Genomic DNA, 19418 nt, shown 5'->3' with positions numbered 1-19418 from the left:
CCATCTTATTATCCCTAAATTATGCTTTTCTTTTTCTTGCCCCCCCTTACCCTTTTTCCCAGTGAGTACCACTTGCCTCACATAGCTCTCCCTTTTTAGAATCCCTCCAACCCCTTTTGAATCCCTTCCATTTTCTTAAGCCTTTCCCTTATTACTCTTTTTCCTTTTCCCTTTTCCTCTCCCACTTCCTAATGAGGTGAGAGAAGTTTCTCTGTAAACCAAATATGTCAATTATTTTCTCTTTGAGCCAATTCTGATGAGAGAAAGAGTCACACAATGTTCCTCCTCCTCCCTAAATTCCCTCAGATATGCTAGGTTTTCTTTGCCTCTTCATGGGATGTAGTTTCCCTCTTTTTATCTCCTCTTTTCCCTTTTTTTGATACCATCCCCTTTCCATTTCTACTTCCCTTTTTTTTATATTATATCAGTAAAATCAAATTATACATGCACTCTTTATGTATGACCATAACAGAAATACAATTCTCAGGAGTTCTTTTTACCTTTTTCTGCTTCTCTTCAGTCCTATAATTAGAGATCAAATTTTTTGTTTAGTTCTGGTTTTTTCATTAGAAACAAATACAATTTACCTGTTTCATTAAATGTCCATCTTCTTTCCTGGAAGAAAATGCTCAGTGTAGCTGAGTAGTTTATTCTTGACTGCATTCCAAGTTCTTTTGCCTTTCAGAATATCAGATTCCTGGCCTTTCAATCCTTTAAGGTGAAAGCAGCTAGATCCTGAGAGATCCTTATTATGGCTCCTCAGTACTTGAATTTTTTTCCTGGCTGCTTGTAATATTTTTTCCTTAGTCTGATAGTTCTGAAATTTAACCACAATATTCCTTGAAGTTTTTATTTTAGGGTCTCTTCAGAAGGTGTTTGATGAATTCTTTCAATGCCTATTTTACCTTCTGATTTTATTACATCTGGACAGTTCTCTTTGATAATTTCCTGTAAAATACTGTCTAGGTTCTTTTTTCATCATAATTTTCAGGAAATCCAATAAGCCTCAGATTATCTCTCCTAGATCTATTTTCCAGGTCTGTTGTTTTTCCAAGTAGATATTTAACATTTTTTTCTATTTTTTTTTTCTTTTTGGTTTTGCTCGACTGATTCTTGATGTCTCAATGGATCATTCATTTCTATTTGTTCAGTTTTGATTTTTGATGAGTTATTTTCTTCATTAGCTTTTTTTAAACTTCTTTTTGTATTGTTGGGATCCCCAACTAGTGCAGACCTGCTGACACTAGCTGGTGTCTGAGCACTTACCCACAATTATCGTCACCTCTACAACCTTCAAAAGACAGATTTCTCCAGATATGACAGAGTACTTCTGATACCCTTATGCAGTTAAAGAAGCTGGTTACATCATCTTGTCTCTCCTCCTACTTCCTCTCTCTCCCTCTGATGTCTTGTTCTTATACCTCCCTCATCTCCCTTGCCAATGTGCCCCAACAACAAGTATGTGTTTAGCTTGTGTATCCAGGAGCCCAGCTCCTGAGATGGTGGGGGGTGATCTCAATTTGGTGCATGCTCAATGCCTGTCCTGGCGTGTCTATAGGGTGTGTACCCTGGACCTGTAGCCAGTGAAGCAGAATTCACACCTGAGGCCTCAACATCCATTCCCAAGAGTGAGCTGACTGAAATCCAACCAAAGACCACAAGGGTCATGTTTGCACAAGATTTATCTTTGCACAGACTTATTGCCTATGCAAATGGGGCATTATGTGCAAGGTACACAATGGAGGGTCTCAAGATTAATGCAGACTCTTTTTATTCTGTTCCCTAGCATTCTTGTTGCTAGGTACTTTAGCATTGTATATGTCCAATTGAGTTTTTAAATGAGTTGCTTTGCTCTATGGAATTTTTTTCCCATTTCATTAATTTTTTTACTGAGTTATTTTCTTTTTCCAACTCACAAGTCCTACTTTCCTGGGAGTTCTTTATCTTTTCCAGTTCACAAATTCTGTTTCCCTGAACCCCCTGGGAGTTCTTTACCTTTTCCAATTGACATTTCAAGAAGTTGTTTTCTTTTTCCACTTTATCAAATTTTTCTTTCTGTGAATTATATGCCTTTTCTGTACTCTCTTGCAGAGCTTCTCTTTCCTTTCCCCATTTTGCTTCTAGCTCTCTTTTAAGATCTTTTATAATTTCCTCTAGGAGAGCCTTGTGTGATGGGGACCAAATTAAATCCCCTTTGGGGTTTTGTCTGGAGACTGTTTGCTATTAGTGTCCTCCAGGTTGAAAATCCTCTCTCTTTCTATATAAAAGTTATTGATGGTTAGCATATGCTTAACTTTTTTACTCATTTTTAAAAAGTCCTTAGGGTCTGCCTTCAGCCAGCTTCCTCTGCAGACTAGGAATAGATATATGGATAATAGCTGTCCTGAAAACAGGCTGCTAAGAGCAGCTGAGTTGCGTAAGTGCCCTGGGAAAAGCTCTGCACCGAAAGTGTCTCTGCCCTGGGAAGAGCCCTGCTGTGTGGATCAGCAACTGCCCTGGGACTCACAGATGATCAGTGAAAGTATCACTGCCCCAGGCAGAACCCCACTGTGCAGATCAGTGGCTGCTCTGGGAAGAGCCCAACACTGGAAGTGTTAAATGCCCTAGGAAGTGAAGCCTTGTGGAAGTTCTATTGCCCTAGGCAGGGACCTCCTGCTGTGCAGATTTGTGACTGCCCTGGCAGGAGTAGAATTCAGAACAGATTTATTATCCCATACCAGTGTATGAGCAAATTTCTAAGGCTGCAATAAAAGCTTGGAATTCTCTACCTGGACAGAAAGATGGAAGTAAAGCTTTCACGAAAATACAGCAAGGTCCCAATGAACCTTTTGCAGATTTTGTGGGATGTTTGCAAACATAGCTGTAATAAGAACCATTGGACATAATGCTGCCACAGAAATAATGACCAGACTTCTGGCTAAGGAAAATGCCAATGAGGTTTGCAAAAGAATTATATGGGGACTAAACAAAGATGCTCCTTTAGAGGAGATCATAAAACGCTCTGCCACAGTGGGCACAAATGCTTATTACACTTAAACTATGATGAAAATGGAAAGACAGAGTCCCTCTTGGCAAGGGACTTCTAGAGAAATTCATCGATGTTTTCAGTGTGGAAAAGTTGGACATTTGAGAGCCCAATGCAGATACAGAGATAGAGTGAGCGGACAGGGTGAGAGAATAAAACCCAAAACCCCATGTCCAAAATGCAAGCGAGGCTTTCACTGGACCTCTGAATGTAGATTGACCCAGAGAAATGAGAGGCAGGGCCTAGCTCCAAGGTATCAATCAAAGGACAGGTGGGGCATGATAGCAGCTGAGGTTACACCCAGAGAATCTTTAGAAATTCAGGACTCTGATGTCATCAACCAACAGAAAAACAATCAGGATTACAGTTGGGGAGAATACAGGCCTTTTAACCAAACAGGGCAGTATTCAGTGCAAACAGACAGTTGGGGAGAATATAGGCCTTTTAACCCAACAGGGCAGTGTCCAATGCAAACAGTTCAAATGTAATTACCAGATGATAAGGAGAAACCCAGTAAATAGAAGGGAATTAGATAGGTTAACTGGTTGGGGAAGAGGGTTTGCTTGTATTTCTATAGGAGGAGAAGAAATCAGATGGGTGCCAACGAGCCGTATTCACCTTGTCCATCAGAGAGAAACAGAACAAGGAAAAAAACCTCAAAACAAAAGAGAAGATTTAAGAAACATCTGACACTAAAGGAGCATGGCTGACGATGAGACTGTTAAAATAACTTTAAAATCTTCAGGAATTATTGGATTTCTAACACAAGATGAGACTGTTTCAAGTTCTTCAAAACAAAGGAGAAGATTTAAGAGACATCTGACACTGAAAGAGCATGGCTGACAATGAGACTGTTAAAAGCACTTTAAAATCTTCAGGAATTATTGGATTCCCTAATACAAGATGAGACTGTTTCCTTGAGATGAAAAATTGTTGATGAGACTATTGCAGTACTTCAGAGCTTACAGGAATTATTGAATTCCTGGCACATGAACTAAGGGACAATGGATTCCTTTTGGACTATTTCTAGGACTTATGGACATGTGTAAATTCTTCATGTTAATTCATGTTATTTGTTATGTTACTACTAGCCTGTGTTATATTGCTATGTGATTATATAATTATGTGTAATGCCTCCCATATTGATGGATTTATGTACACCTTGTTTCATACCTGTTTCAAGTGAGCCCCTTTAGAAACCCGCTAATCTGATTTGATTTTCTATTTCCTTTGGTGTTTTCATCTCCCTTCCTGAGATGTTGGGGAAGGCTTGACCACCTTCTTTTTATGGTATTTTCACTCCTTTTTTAAGTAGTCAGGGAAGGCACGATCACCTTCTTTTTGGGGTTCTCACCTCCTTGAGAAGTCAGGGAGGTCATGACCACCTATGTTCTAAATCAAAAGAAAAGGGGAGATGTTGGAATCTTTACAAACTGTTAAGTCATTAGAGTTGATAGAGGCAATAATTATCTAATTTAGCATGGTTCAGTATGATTGATCTGATCCTACGAGGAGTTGTTATGGGTCAGAACTTGAAACAAGATACTAAGTATAACTTATAGAAACAATGCTTGTGTTCACACCTTTAGAGAGCTCATATAAGCAAAAAGTATTTAAGTACTCATTGGAGTTCACATGTTTGGGAGATTTCAGGATTTAGTATGAGATATCCGAATTCACACCTCCCTTGAAGCTCTCAGGGCCAGAGAGCACTCTGGGAGAAACCCATAATCTCTCTCTCTCAGAAGAGATCCTATATAAGAAACAGACAGAGGCTCTCTTGAGGAGTTGAGCTAAAAACACTGAAAGAAGAGTTCAGTTGAATTAGATTGAAGAAGGGAGCGTCAGTCAGTTCAGCAGAAGCCCACTCTCGGAGGAGCAATCTGGGAGATCAGATATATAGAGGAAGCTCTTAGAGCTTCAAGGAGGTTACTTCGGAACATTGACTGGGGTCGGAGAGGAGGAAGGAATATATACAATATATACATTCCTCTGGGAGGAAGCCCACAAGCCCTCTCTCTGAGGCAAGAGAGATTCATTGCATCTTCCATCTTGGTGCTGACTGGAGGCTGAAGAAAGCAAAGGCAGAAGCAAAAGATAAAGCTGCAAGAGCTCTTAGAGCTAAGCAGAAAGACAGACCTCTAAGGAAACTAACCCGGTTATATTGGAGACAATAAAAGATCTGAACTTTTATCACCTGGCTGCGTTTTGGGTGATTATTACTTTTAACTGAAATAAAGGCTGCCTCCAAAAAACCTCCCTGAGAAACCTTCTCCCAGAGAGAACCACTTATTTATATTTTAAAGAACAAAAACACCAACACCCTCCCATCAGGACAAACCTTTTCTCATGATCATCCAGATTAACTTCAGTTGGTAATCTGTTGTACTCCCAATATTGGTGGATTTTATCAGTCAAGCACTATTTCTCAAGTTGAATTTGGTAATTAGTAGTAAGGGTACAAAGGGAGCTTAGAATGACACATGTGTCTTCTCCGCCATCTTGGCTCTACCCCACTCAAGGAGAAATGTTTTGACTAAGGTTATGTAGCTCGTAAATAGAAAAGTAAGAAGGCAAAATTAGGTCTTCTGGCTCCAAATCCTGCACTTCATCAGATTAGTGTGCATGATGTACTATGACCCCAGGCACAAAGAAACCTCTCCCCCCCAAAAAAATAAAAAATACTTTACCTATTCTTTATTGTCTACAGGTCTTCTAATAATACCTTACCCCCTCCATAACAAAAGAAAGAATATATGAAAATTTAATTTGAAAAAGTAATATATTGATATGAATGAACTTCAGTCAAAGTATAAATGTGGTTATGAAAGAAAGAATACATGAAAATTTAGTTTGAAAAAGTAATATATTGATATGAATAAACTTCAAAGTATAAAAGTGGTTATCAAGATATCCCATTTTGATAGAATGAGAAAAAGTAAAGAGTTTGTGAGCAAGAAGCAGGCAAGGAGAAATAGAGTAGATAAAAGAATATATACATTCCAAGAATTTCACACTTAGACCTTTGGTCAGAATTACTTATCTTTCATCTGGGTAAATAAAACATATGCAAAAGAACTCCCTGTATTGCTTGGCTATGTAGACATAGTACCTTCTCAGGATCTGTGATTACGAATAAGTGTTTTTTTAATGGTAAGACTCCACATGTTGAATCAGTGCTCATTTTTAATCAATATCCTGGAATCATGACTATATCCATTATATTCATTCCATGAAATAGAAAACAAATGCCACATAATCCTTACATGTATTCTTTGCAAAAATTAATTGTGATGGATTATTACTTCTTTTCTAATCAAATCAAACTAAGGAACATATTGTTTCAAAACAAAATATATTTAGTTAAAAGACCCAGTTAAATCCCAAAGATAGTCCCACTACATATTTCCAAGGGCACCCCATCTCATAGATTTCCATGCTATTAATGAGAGAGGAAATATATATAGGGAACACGTATAGCCAGGCAACCCATGAACCTGAATCTGAATCTGAACCACTCAGCCTTTGGATTACATCTCAATATTTTTCTATAAAGTTATTGATGTCATCTGTTGGATTATTTCCTCTTCTGTGCCTTAAGCTGCTTGTTCCAGAGGGTTACAATAAAGTACTGGGTTATATTCTCCTTTGTGCTGCTATCTTCTGATGCCTCACTGAATTACAACTATCACAGATTTTACTCACTGCAAAGATATGATCAGAGTTCTTCCTCACATATACTATGACTAATTCAACTCTTTGTGGGTCAGACCCATAGCTGTACTCTGGCTGGGTTTTTTTGTTTTTGTTTTTGCTTAGGTCAAGTCTATCTTTTGGACTCCTTCCTGCCTCAGCAAGCACTCTCATATAGACTTTCCTAGTATTCATATTGGAGTGAAAAATTCCTTTCATCTTTCATGATATACCTGGAATCTAGAACTAACAATGGCAGCCAACCTCATAACTCATTTTAGTAAGTCTAGGCTAGAGCTATTTACTCTTATCTGACATTAAAAAGATTGTACCACAAACACTGTTTTCCATGATGTATGCTCCTAATATGCAAATATTTGACTCATACATTTTTTATTACAGTTGACTTTTGAGTTCCTTAGAAGCAAAAGATTAGATGAATACTTAAGAGACTATTTAGTCCATTATGTACAATTACTATCCTTTCATATAGCTAAGATGGGAGAATTGATGAACAAAAGAATGAATGGTAAGTAGATTGTGAGAGCTCACATTTACAAAAAAATTTATGGTCTACAAAGTTCTTAATAAGAATTATGTCAGGAAGCATAAGCATTATTCCCATTTCACAGACAGGAACAGTCAAGGCTCAGAGAATTAAGAGATGTTAAATGTCTTGCAGTAATAAATGGTATAGGAAGGAACCTAACCCAGATTTTCTGCCTTCTTAGTTTGCCCAGACCCATTTGTCCTATGCTATGTAGATAAAATTGAAAGGATACTAAACTTGGCAGGCAATTTTATTATTTACTGTCTCTAGTTAGCTATGTGACCTTGAAAATATTCCTTCAGCTTTCTAGACTGGGGTTTCCTCATCAGTAAAAACAGCTGTTTCCCATGCTTACAATGTTCTCCCTCCTCATCTTCATCTTTTGATGTTCTACGTCATATCTCACCTAACACTTCACCTTCTGCAAGAAGTTCTAGCTCTCTTTTCTCCTCCTATTTTTCTTCTGAAATTATCTACATGTAAATAAATTATGCTTTATTTAATTCAGGAATAAAAATTAATGTTCATGCATGAGGCCATTAAAAATAGTCACAAATTTCTTATCAACTCTGATAAATCTTCTTGCTTATTTTTGGCTTTTAATGATGTTCCTTTTCAGAAAGCTAACCTTCTGGGGGTAATGAAGTTAAAAATAAATCCATAAAAGTAGGATAGCATAAATGGTCAAAGGATATGAACAATTTTCAGATGAAGAAATTGAAACTATTTCTAGTCATATGATAGTGTTCCAAATCATTATTGATCAGAGAAATGCAAATTAAGACAACTCTGATCTCACTATATACCTTTCAAATTGGCTAAGATGAAAGGAAAAGATAATGATGAATGTTGGAGGGGATGTGGAAAAACTGAGACACTGATACATTGTTGGTGGAATTGTGAATGAATCCAACCATTCTGGAGAGCAATTTGGAATTACACTCAAAAAGTTATCACACTATGCATACCCTTTGATCCAGCAGTGTTACTACTGGGCTTATATCCCAAAGAAATCTTAAAGAAGGGAAAGGGACCTACATGTGCAAAAAAGTTTGTTGCAGCCCTTTTTGTAGTGACTAGAAACTGGAAATTGAATGGAAGTCCATCAGTTGGAGGATAGCTGAATAAATCGTAGCATATGAATGTTATGGAATATTATTGTTCTATAAGAAATGACCAAAAGCATGATTTCAGAAGACCTGGAGAGATTTACATGAATTGATGCTAAGTGAAATGACCAGAACTAGAAGATCATTATATATGGCAACAACAAGATTACACAATGATTAATTCTGATGGATGTGACTTTCTTCAACAATGAGATGATTCAAACCAGTTCCAATTATTTAATAATGAAGAGAATCAGCTACATCCAAATAAAGAATTATGGGAAATGAGGGTGACCATAGCATGGCATTTCCACTCTTTCTGTTGTTGTTTGCTTGCATTTTTGTTTTCTTTCTTAGGTTTTTTTCATTCTTTCTAGATCCTATTTTTCCTGTGCAGCAAGATAACAGTATAAATATGTATACATATATTGTATTTAATATATACTTTAACATATTTAACAGGTATTGGACTACCTGCCATCTAGGGGAGGGTGTGGAAGGAAGGAAAGTAAAAGTTGGAACAGAAGGTTTGGCAATGCAATGTTGAAAAATTGCCCATGCATATGTTTTGTAAATAAAAAACTATAATAAATAATTCTTATTATTTAAATAAAATCAGATTCCCCATAAAACAGTAGGATATCATAAATATGATTTGAAGAAAAGCAGAGAGAAGCTTACATGTACAGCTGAAAATATGCAAAGTTTCAGATTCTCCTGATCTTAAGAGATAATGGTAATTACTTAATGGATTTCAAAACTTATTTGGTCCTTGTCTACAATATTCAGAGAAGGCTCCACCAACAATATTCCATTCAGTTATAAGTACATCACTACTACCAGAAAACATTTCTTGTGTTTCTGCATTATTTCATGGAAATAGTCCATCTATAAAACAAGATGGTTGGACTAGATGGTCTCTGAGGTTCCTTCCAGTTTTAAATCCATAATCTTAAAAAAAAATTACAAAGTGATGCATGGAAAAAAAAACTCCATTAATAATGACAATAGCTGACCATTATATATATATATATATATATATATATATATATATATATATATAGCTCATCACAGTTTACAAAGTATTTCCCATGCATTATCTCTTTTGATCCTTATTATAATACTGAGGTAGATAATGCAAATATTATTATTCCTAGTTTAGATAGGGAAACTGAGTCTCAGGGAAATTATATGATTTGTCCGAATTTGCACAGCTTGGCTTTTGAGGCTAAATTAAGTCAAGTGCTCTCACTTCAGGTCTTCATTAGATGTGGAAAGAAAATTCCTATCCTGGCCTCTAATATCTTTGAGCCAAGTCTATACATAGACTATTAGCACTAGAGAGAGACATAGAGATTATCTAATCCAAATCCATTAGCCTTTACAGTAAATTATTGGCTAAGTGAGGATTAGAATTCAAGTCTATTGATACTGTCGGTTGCTTTCTCCAATGTGCAGTCTTCAGTGACTAAGGTTCAAATAATTAGAAGAGGCAGCTTTAAGCATGCTCCTGTTATTTGAAAATGTTTCAAATCTCCTTATTCCCCAAACCTAAAACAAAATTTTGGCAGATATGAATTGACAAAGACATTGAGGAAGGATAACAGTGATAGACAAGCATTCATTATGCTACTCAATTAAATTAGATTCTCTCAGCAAATATTAATTTAAAGCCCTAAAAATGGAAAGTATCAGAGGTTTCACAAAGGATGAACTGAATTTTGAACAATACAAAAATTATGAGAAATGCCAATGAGTAAGGAATTCCCACCACTAATAGAGAAGAGTAAGTATGCAAAGGAAGGAAATGGTAAGCTAATTTGATGTAATATAATTAATGACATAGAATTAATTTTGAGCTATATACATATGTATATATATACATTAATACAATATAAACATACACACATACGTATGTATATATTTCATGAAACCTAAGTTTAAAATACTTAGACTGCAGTATTAGTTAAGATGAGATGTTAGCAATCTTTCAAAAGATGTATGTTAAGATTCTGTCCTTTTTCTTTTGATGTTCTGGGAAAAGGAAGAACAGTGATGACAATGTACCAAATGGGAAATGGGATGGTGGGGAGATCAAGGAGGTACCAGCACAACAGTCATCATCTTGGATTTGGGTGTGCTCTGACTCTTCAAAATAGAAAGTCCCAATTTATTTTTGTTGATTTTCTTACCTGAAACCTTTTTCCTTTTCCCTCTTGTGTGCCTTTGCCCTTCCTCCAAAATTACCTTGTATTTATCCTATGTTTACATTATCTTCCCCAATAGAATGTAAACTCCTCAAGGGACTTTTCCTCTGTATCCCCAGTGCCAATTATGGTGCTTGGCACACAGTGGGAAATAATAAGTGTTTTTGGCTGATTGATATACTCTATTAAAATAAGTTATTATTTATTTATGTATAAACCCAAATTAGGATATAATGATTGTGATTTCACTAACGGCAATTTGCCTCAAACTATATTACCCTGATATTTCTGTCCTATAAAGGAAGTAACATCTTCTGTAAGAACTGCAAACCCAGTTATCCATCATGCATAGGCCAACAATGTTGTAGAGAAATGTGTTATAATAACTAAACATACTTCATGTATATCATAAGGATTGACTTTAAACATTTTACATTATGCTATTTTGAGGGCTGGCAGCCAGCCCAGTTCCTACCACAGTTCTCAAGGTAAAGTGGAAGGTCATGTGAACATGGTTACCAAAATATACATTTTGCTTTTCTTCAAGAAAACACTGGAAATTTACACCACCTCATGCATATATTCTCATATTTGAGGAATTGTAAATTATGGATTCTACAAGTGCCTTACTTCTGGAAAACAATGTGGGTCCTTTTAGGTTTCCAGAAGACAATGGTATGGAGGCTCAAATCAGCCTTCTCAGAAGATCCTGAAGAAGCCCAGTTTCCTGAGGACCATCTGAAACTCTTCTGCCCACAACCAACCTGCCAGACGCCTCATTCCTGGACACGATCCCATTGTGTGTTAGAATAATGTCTCGTGGCTTGATCCCTGCCTTCAGGCATAGTCTTGGAGGCACTGAACCCATGTTACTGATGACAACCTGATGCATTTATTTGGCTAAAACTTTTTCCTCACTTGGGATGGTCATCAAACATAACTGCTTTAGACAGACACTGTCTTCTTTCCATTCTCCTTCAGACTCTAACACAGAATCTGAAAATTAGAGAAAAGAAGAATATTTTCAGATATGACATTTTCCCAGATTGAGCAGCTGACTTCAATATATTAAGTGGCAGCTTTAAATTAAGACTTTCTATATGTCTCTTTAAGTCAAAAATCAACAGTGTCCCAAGATTTGGAAAGAGGATTTAGAAGGCTTTGAATTGATAACCAAGGCTTTCAACTTTTAGGTTTAGGAGAAGAGTATTGATTTAAAATAACTCTGTGTGTGTGTGTGTGTGTGTGTGTGTGTGTGTGTGATGACATAAGCCAAATGTACATATTGGGTTCCTTGGCATCTATCTACTTTTTAGATTCTTTTTTTTTTTTTTTTTGCTGAGGCAATTGAGGTTAAGTGACTTGCCCAGGGTCACACTGCTAGGAAATGTTAAGTGTCTGAGACCAGATTTGAACTCAGGTCCTCCTGACTTCAGGGCTGGTGCACTATCCACTACACCAACTAGCTGCCCCTACTGTTTGGATTTTTTGTCTAAATTATAATTATCAGAAAGAATTTCTAGAATAAAGATGTAACTTTGCACTTATTTATAATCTAATGAAGGAAAGTCTGACATCATTTTTTTCTTTTGATTTGCAAATAATATCTTTGGATTTCCACATACTAGTAAAGCATACACTAGAATATTTTCCCCTTATAGCCTACTAGCATTTCACATTTTTAACAAAGGGAAATACCATAGCTTTTCTCTCTCCTAATGCTGAGGGGGCGTGGACAAGGAGTCAAAGTTCTAAGATACCACAAACTTTCCATATTATGTCCATTTCTACAAGGGTTCTATCTTTTTTGAACTTACCACCATAAGTAGACAACTGATTAACAAGATTTTCAAACAACAAACCAGTAATTGTTAAGTACTTATTGTATGTCTAGCACCACAATCTGAATTGGCTCCTAGAATGACTGGAAATAACATATTGACCATTTTTTCAAAACAATGTGCTTTTCTAGTGTGTGTGTTTTATTATCATCATACAGACATGGCCAGAGTTTGAACCTGAATTGCCTGGATCACAAAGTGAATAACTAACTTGTCTAGGATGAGGCATCATATTCAATGTCTTAATTCTTGATCCTTCCCCAGAGAGGAAAGACTGTGTTTATTTCCAATGCAAAACCTGGTTCAGTTTGGCAATGACTTTTTCAGAAATTTCTGGCCTGGCCCATGGAAAAGAATAAGCTTTCTAAAATATAGACTCAGAGTAGTATTTTTCTAAAATGATTTTTTTTCTCAGTGACTGGAACTGTTAAGATGAAAATACATAATACAAAGATAGGAGACAGTAGCACTATTTCAGCATTTATTTAATTCTGAGATCCCTTTACAAATAAAAACTTCAAAGGCTTCCCTCCAACTAACAAGCTATTTTTTTAAATATACTCTGTCAAAGAGGGTTGAAGTTGCCAATAAATTAAAACAACAGAAATGGGAACAACTTCTTGGAAAGGGAAATTGCTCCTTTACTCTTAATTCTCTAATTGTTCAGATTAAGGGTGTGGTAAATATCCCCTTAGAAGAGAGGAAGTGTATTTATTTAGCCTAAAGAAGAGAAGGCTGTGGGAGGAAAATATATAATCTTGAAACAGATTAGAGATTTGCTGGAATGTTTTTTTTCAGCAAAGAACTAGCAGTAAAAGTAATTGAAACAAGATATTTGGAACAATTTCCTAACTGTTCTAGGACTTTACAATATATTAGCAAAGGAGATTATAGATTGTCCTTCTCAAATGATTCCACAACTTCAACACAGAGCTAAGCATCACTCTATGGCCAGAGATGCCAAAAGTGAAAAGAAGAAGAAAGAAGAAAAGAGGAGAAGGAGGAAGAAGAAGAGGAGGATGGGGAGAAAGGAGGGAAGAAGGAGGAGAAGGAAGAGAAGAAAGAAGAGAGGAAGAGGAGGAGAAAAAGGAGAAGGAAAAAAGAAGGAAAAAGGAGAAAGAGGAGGAGAAAAATAGAAAGGATAAGGAAACTGTAAAGGGCTGAAACTCTTGAGTTGATACACTGAGGTCAAACAACCAAGCACTTAAGGCTAATTACTGATTGGACAATACTCTATTAGCATATGCTTGGAAAATGACCTTTCCCACTATTCTGTGCTAGCTCAATAATTGGTGTTTACAGAGAATTGTAGGAGGGACTAGGGAGTGGTAAGACTAGCCAGAGTCATTTTGAGGCAGGAGACAAAGAGGAGAGGTCATGGAGATCCTGTGTCCATCCAATCCACTTCTACCCCCAAAGACCAAAAAATAAATACCAAGGACTTTTGCTTATTCTGACTCCAGCTGATTCTAAGGTATCCAGGGTGCTAACTCAGTCTTCACAGAAAAGGAGAAGAATAACAAGAAGAAGAAAAAGGAAAAGAAGAAAAAGGAGAAGGAGAAGGAGAAAGAAGAAGAAAAGATGGTGGAGAGGCAGTTCAGCAAAACTAACAGGTTCATTTTACGTTGAGAACACATGTAATATTCTCATACTCTCTGCAAAAAGAGGGAAGCACATTTTTGGATCTTTTCTTTGGGACCATCTATAGTCATTATAATTAAATAGTGTCTGAGTTTTTAGTCATGTGTTGTTGCTGCTGTGGCTGCTGCTCTTTCTTTTTGCAATATTTTAATCAATATACTTAAGGCAACTAGGTGGTTCAGTGGATAGAGGGCTGGACCTGGAGTCAGGAAGACGCAAGTTCAAATCTGACTTCCTACACTTACCTAGTCAAGTAACCCTAGCCAAGTAATTTAACTTGTTTGTCTTTATCTACTAGAGAAGGAAATGCAAACTACTACAGTATCTTTGCCAAGAAAACCTCATTCAAGGTTATGAAAAGTTAACAGAATCATGAAAAGTCAGAAAAGACTCAACAGCAGAATATTTATTGATCTCCTAGTTCTGCTTATCTCAAAGAACTTCTCGGGGAGGGGAGAGAAATAATGTATATACAGGCAAGTAAATTTAAAAATATACACACATAGAAAATATGTTGCAATTTGATGGAGGAAAAGAGCACTAACCTTTGTGGGACCCAGAAAAGGCCTCTAGTATAATGTTTGTGCAGAACCTGAAAGGGAGATAAGGATTCCTAAATAAATAGTTCTGGAGATAAGGAGGAGAATATCCAAGAGGGATGTGGGGGGACCAGTCTTTATTGAAAGAATGTCTTTATTGAATAGCATGTACAATGAAAGGCAGATAAGAAAATTTGGCTGGAATATAAAATGCATGAAGGAGACAGAATGATCCAGAATAGGGGGAATGGAGGGATGAGAAAATGTAGTCAAAAATGATTATGAGGCTATAAGCTGGATAACTGGAAGAATGTTCTTATTTTTGACAAAATAGAGAAGTTAGGGGGCAGATAAACATCTTCCATTTTATAGCTATGTTTTCACTAGGTGTGGTTTTCAACTAAGGTAAAAATAAACATAGTTAAGGGAAAACTGAAGACCAAGATGTGTGAGGATATAGTAATGGCTTATCTAATCGCTATAAATAAATTAAAGTCCTCTATGTGCAGAAGTTATACATATATCTCAGCAAAGTGAAAGAATAATTTAGAATTTCAAATTGAGTAGAGAAAACCTGCATGAATGGCAAAGAGATGACTGATGTAGAAAATTCTAGTCACATCTTGTGTTGGATTGGTATAATTTTATGTCTGAATCTGTGTAAGGCCCTGCTTCTTAGACTATGGGTCATAACCCCATGTGGTATCTGATAACTGAATGTGGCGGGGGAGGGTCACAAAATTATGCTTTATTATTAGTAAGTGTTTGCTTTATATGCCCATTTTATACCCTATATACCTGGGATCACATAAAAAATTTTCAGGGGGAAAAGGGATCACAAGTAAAAAAAAAAAAAAATTTGAGAAACTCTGATCTAAGGCAAGGTACCTCTGCAGAAATTTACAATGACTGATTTTCATACCTGAGGCACTTAGGATAATAAAGTAATATAGTGGGACAAGGAAGTCAATAAGCAGATTTTCTGGATTTATTAAAATGACAGTCACAGAACCATAAGACAATGCCCAGAAGGAACAGGTTGTAATAGAACTTTAGGCCAGAATTAATAGGAACAAATGTAAGCTCTTATCCTTGACTTGATTTTCCCCCCATGGTTAAATAAGTTGTAGTATATGAATGTAGTTGAATACTATTGTGCTATAAGAAATGATAAGCAGGCAGATTTCATAAAAACCTGTAAAGACTTACCTACATTGATATAAAGGGAAGTAAGCAGAACCAGGGAAACATTGTATATAGTAATAGCAACACTGTGATAATCAACTATGAATGACTTGGCTCTTCTCGGTAATCCAATGATCCAAGATAATCCAAATGCTTGAATGCAGATTGAAGCATACTATTTTCACTTATTTTTTTCATGCTTTTTTTCCTTTTGCAAACTATGATTTTTTTTTTTTTTTGCAAACTGTCTTCTTTCACAACATAACTAATATAAAAATATGCTTACCATATTGGGGGATGTAAGGGAGAAAGAGAAAACATTGAACTCAAAATTTTGTTAAAAAAAATGCTAAAAATTACTTTACATGTAATAAGAAAAAATAAAATACTACTTAAAATTTTTCCCCAAACACAGGATAGGAGAGTTATAATCAGGAGGTAATCTGAAAAAAAAAAAACTTCAAGAATTTTAATAAATTACAAGTTTAACATGAATCAACTCTATGATGTGGCAAACTGTAACACACACACACACACACAATCTCAAGTTATAATAGCATTGTCTAGGATTAGGGAAGCTATACTTCTACTGTACTTTACACCACCACTACTACCTCACAGTCAGAGAACAAATAGACTATTGTGTTCAGTTTGGGGGATCATATTTTAGGGAAAACATTTAAATAAGCTAGTTCTTAGCTATGCCCAGAAAAAGAACTCTGGGAGATGACTAAAAACCATTACATTGAATTCCCAATCCCTATATTTATGCACACCTGCATTTTTGATTTCCTTCACAAGCTAATTGTACAATATTTCAGAGTCTGATTCTTTTCTACAGCAAAATAACGTTTTGGTCAGGTATACTTATTGTGTATCTAATTTATATTTTAATATATTTAACATCTACTAGTCATCCTGCCATCTAGGGGAGGGGGTGGGGGGGTAAGAGGTGAAAAATTGGAACAAGAGGTTTGGCAATTGTTAATGCTGTAAAGTTACCCATGTATATATCATGTAAATAAAAGGCTATTAAATTAAAAAATAATAATAATAAAAAAATAAATAAATAAGCTAGTTCTATTGGAGACCACCCACGATGGTGAAGGTCAACATGGTGATTGATTGGAGGGAAAAGGTATATATAGATTGGAAAAAAGATGTGCGGGACCATACAAGAATGGGGATGAAAATGGCAAAGAGGCAAATTTTGGTTTGATGTAAAGAAAATCATCTAAACGATCCAAAAATGAAATGAAAGATGATAGGTTTTCTCTCACTAGAAATCTTTAAGGAAAGGCAAAGTGATCAATTTGGGGGCATTCTTTACACAGGATTTCTTATTTGAGTATGAATTACCCCAAATGGCCTTTAAGTTTCCTTTGAGCTCTGAGATTTAGCATGAATTCCATGTTTTGTAATGGGGCTTTTGGGAGGGAAGGGTTTTGATAGAAATTTTATTTGCCAATAAATTAAATTCATACAATGCTCTTATCAACACTTTAAAAAATGCAGAGTTCTACAGAAAGAATTCCATCTATTCTTCAGATTCAAATCCTTCCTCGTCTTGACTAATCTCAAAATCACAAAGTCTGTAAGTCTTTTCCTCAGATGTAATCACTTAAAGCCAATTGTGGAAATTGTTCTACATAAGATATTTCTTGATAAGATTTTAAATGCTTTTTGGAGGGCTGTTTCTCAGATACAACAGTGATCTTGTTTTTGAAGCATTCACTATGAATATTCTCTTGTTGTCCAGTTTTCCCATTGACCTAAAGCTTATTCTTCAAGAACTGTTTAAAATGTCCAGATTCCTTCTTCTACTAGATGGGTAAGACCAAGGTTCAACTTTAAGTTGATTTCTTATTCTTCTTATCATCTGGTGATGCTATCTTAGACATACAATGTGGAGGAAAAGAGTTGTTTTGTTAACAATAACAATTCTCATAGGAAGTTGTTAACATCTTAACTTTTTCCATACTAAGATAAATTATTATTTCTCTCTTATATTAATAACCAACTCTAATTGGAGGAAATATAGGCTTTTTCCCATCCTAGTTCCTCATTTTCTATTAGGTCAAATCAGCCTCTGAAGAAAAGGACTAAAGAGACTGGATTTTAACATTCTCCTCAATCTTGTTCAGACCTCATCTAATTGGGAAACACTAGTTCTGATTTTAAAAAATAAAAATATTGTTATCTATATGAATTCTGGACCATAGTATTCAACTCAGACTTGGGTTTGGGATAATTTTTTTGTATAGATTGCCCTGAAGAAAAGGGTAGTCTGGAAGTAAGAGTGGCATCATCAAAATCAAGTTCCCATAGCCTTAGAATAAGTCAATCTCTCATCATTATATTCATTGTCATTAATTATTAAGCAATCACGGTTGAATGCCACCTATCAGGGACATCCATTCTTTCAAGCGTATATAAGCATGCAGAAGCCACCATGATTCATCTTTAATTTATAAGAGATGCCCGAAACACCATACTTTTATTAATTATTAGCTAGTCATAATAAAGTAAATAATTACCCAGAAATTGTCTCTTGAACTTTTCATTTGTCACAATATCAAAAAGTATAGAATTTTAAGGAGCTGTCCAAATAATAGGGATTGTGCTGTTTGCTTATATAGCTGATGAACAAAATCACCAACTATATATGTATATGTATATATGTAGACATGTGTGTGTATTTATCCATACCCATCTATCTTTACATATCTGTATATCTCTATGTATAGATATACTGAAAGTTAGTTATGAGGTTAAGTGTTTCAGGGAATGTCCCCCCTGTCTTCTGACTTATTAACTTTTCATCTAAAAGTCTGCTGACAGGATGGAAGGAAGCCAGGAAATATCAAATCCTAAGGAGATGATGAATGTTTACTATCTGTATAACTGTAGACAAGTCATTTAATTTTTCTGTGCCTCAGTTTCCTCTTCTACAAAATGATATGCATCAGATGGCCCTCGGGACCTTTCCATTTCTCAATTTATGATCTAGATTCTTTAATCTACATAATTAGAATGAATTGTAAAAGATTAGTGAATGGGAAAGTGAATGGGAAAAAAACTCTAAACTACTAAAGTAACACTAAAGACATGGGGTTCTTCCTACAGAAGGCCAAGCATGATTATTCTATTTATGTGCTATTTCCAAAAAGGGGTCTCTCTTAATTTCTCCAGTTTTTAATGTCCAAAGATACAATGAGCACATATTCTAGTTGTTTTCATTACTCAACTTCAACTTCAGGACAGTTCCAGTTTTCAGGCAGTGAGAAACATTGCCAGAGACTCACAAAATGGTAATAGCATGTATTACAGCAAAGATAAGATAAAGTTTCCATCCAAACACAATTACTACAAAAATCAGTTCTGAAAAAATGGGAAAACTTTAAGAAGAGCATCAACAAACTTGAAAAGAAACACCACTAAGGTAAACCTTGCCCTGCTTCCCCACACATATACATACACATTTACAAAGTCACAACAAAGAACCATAACCTACCTGCCTAGGATAATACTTAGGAAACACAGCACAGCATTTTAGCTGGGGTATTTATAGGAGAGGGAAGACATGATCCTGATGCCAGAATCTACCATAGTTTAGAACTGAAGCTGA

General features: G+C 35.8%; 1 pseudogene; it reads right to left on the bottom strand.

Annotated features, from left to right (window-relative positions):
- Positions 1–17327: 17327 nt before the first annotated feature.
- LOC100935360 lies at positions 17328–17691 on the bottom strand (annotated as a pseudogene).
- Between the last annotated feature and the right edge of the window lie 1727 nt (positions 17692–19418).

This window comes from Sarcophilus harrisii, chromosome 1 (genome assembly GCF_902635505.1).
Source record: "Sarcophilus harrisii chromosome 1, mSarHar1.11, whole genome shotgun sequence".
NCBI lineage: Eukaryota > Metazoa > Chordata > Mammalia > Dasyuromorphia > Dasyuridae > Sarcophilus > Sarcophilus harrisii.
The sequence above is the reverse complement of the archived record's forward strand: the minus strand, read 5'-3'. Positions and strand labels throughout refer to the sequence as shown.